The following is a 2331-nucleotide window of genomic DNA, read 5'->3' as shown; positions in this document are numbered from 1 at the left end:
GGAGGTATTTGTGCTAAGACCACCAGTGCAGCTTCACAAGGTAGTTTCTGACTGCACTGTATTTCTTAGAGGATTCTTACTTCTCTTTAGACAGATGAGTGTCTCTGCAGTCATTTGATCAGGTATTTTTAACTGTGTGTCCTCACTCTTCAAACCCCTGAATACAGACTCATCCACATCCTCAGTTAAATTTCTGTGGTGCCCATTGCTGGAGAACCTGAGAAATTAGAACAGAATAGAATTAACCAGGTTGGAAAGGACCTTTGAGATCATCAAGTCCAACCTATCACCCAACACCATCTAATCAACTAAACCATGGCAGCAAGCACCCCATCCAGGCTCTTCCTAAACACCTCCAGGGATAATGATACAACACAACCCTGGGCAGCACATTCCCATGGCCAATCTCTCTGCCTGTGAAGAACTTCTTCGTAACATCCAGGCTAAACCTCCCCTGGTACAGCTTGAGACTGTGTCCTCTTGTTCTGGAGCTGGTTGCCTGGGAGAAGAGCCCAACCCCCACCTGGCTACAACCTCCCTTCAGGGAGTTGGAGAGAGCAAGAAGGTCTCCCCTGAGCCTCCTCTTCTCCAGGCTAAGCAACCCCAGCTCCCTCAGCCTCTCCTCACAGGGCTGTGCTCCAGACCCCTCCCCAGCTTTGTTGCCCTTCTCTGGACCTCTTCCAGCATCTCAACATCTTTCTTAAACTGAGGGTCCCAGAACTGGACACAGGACTCCAGGTGTAGCCTAACCAGTGCTGAGTTCAGGGCAGAATGACTTCCCTGCTGGCCACACTGTTCCTGATGCAGGCCAGGATGCCATTGGCCTTCTTGGCCCCTTTGGCACACTCTTGGCTCGTGTTCATCCCACTGTGAACCACTACTGGCTCATGTTCAGGCAGCAGTCAATCAGCACCCCCAGGTCCCTTTCTGCCTGGCTGCTCTCAGCCACTCTGACCCCAGCCTGTAGCACTGCATGGGGTTGTTGTGGCCAGTGTGTAGAACCTGGCACTTGGATATGTTCAGTCTCGTGCCCTTGGACTCTGCCCATCTGTCCAGTTCATCAACAGCAATATATTGCTTGGGAAAGTATGTCTGGAAGTGCTTGGCCTCCTTATTATCTTGGTTTTATGTGCTGCTAAGTGAGGCATAGGAGAGTTATGGGTATCCAGTAATCCAGTCTGACACTCCTAGCACTGAACTTTCACTGAGCTTTTTTTTGGTAGTGTGCATGGTGGTCAGAGTGTAAGGTGACCTCCACAAGTGGAACTGTCCCACAGTTCTGCAGCTGAGACACTGGAGTCTCCAGCCTGGCTTCTAGAAGAAAACAAATCCCTGTCTGTGAAAACTGCAGGTTAAACAGATCTCTGCAGCACTGGAAAAGAACTCTCCCAGCTGGGGGAGGAACCGAATCCATTTCTACACAGTGACATCTGTTTGGCACATTTACACCACACAGCCAGATCCTCCAGGCAATGAGAGAGCGGACTGTGGACAGCCACCACACTCACAACATGCTCTCATTCAGCCTTAAATCCGGGTTCACCCTCCCTCCAGCAGGTGCTGGATGTGCAGCAGGATCCAGTCGTACCCGTGGGGATTGAGCAACACTGCACATGCACAAGGATGGCAGAGCACCTCTTCAGCTAACCTGTGCTCGTTGCTCACGTAAGTAACCCTTCCTCCTGGGGTCTGTGAGGGCAGGGGAGAGCTTCTGATGAGAAACTCTCCTTTCCCTGGGCTCTGTGTTGTAAGTTATCACCGAGCGTGGGCTTTAGATATATTCTCTAAACATGCGTCAGGGAGGTGAGCAGTTGGGCTGCCTGGTTTGCTAAGCTGAGCTGTCAGCCTCCTTATCATTTTGGAATGCCAAAGTGTGATATACAAGAAGAATGCTGTCAAACTTGAGCAGCTAGACTCGTGCTGTATCGAACACTGGCTGCGTCAGGGGATGGATTGTCTCCTGACCTCTTTTATAGCCAGCATTCAGCATCGCTGAGCTGAAAAACTATCAAAGTCCTTATCTGCCTTCATCTGCTGCTGCAAGGGACTGGACATCGGTGTTGCACCTTCCTGTTTTGTGCTTAAGAGCTGCATTGACTGACATTGTGTCCTCCTGACTGAAATGTCTTCTCTTGACCTGAAATGACTGCCAGAGTTGTGGGAAAGTGGAGGATTAACCTGGTCCTTTCTCTTGTCAGAGTCAGGCAGGCTTCAACAGCAGCAGTGGGACTGTCAGCCTTCAGTAGGAGCAGGATGTTGGAGGCTGGTGGTGGCTGCTCTACCCACCACTGAATTGTGACAGATCCCTTCTTCTAACTCTGCAGCTCCTTC

Source organism: Melanerpes formicivorus, unplaced genomic scaffold, assembly GCF_026170545.1.
Source record: "Melanerpes formicivorus ecotype bairdi unplaced genomic scaffold, bMelFor1.0.p_v2 SCAF_16, whole genome shotgun sequence".
NCBI lineage: Eukaryota > Metazoa > Chordata > Aves > Piciformes > Picidae > Melanerpes > Melanerpes formicivorus.
This window is presented reverse-complemented; position numbering follows the sequence as displayed.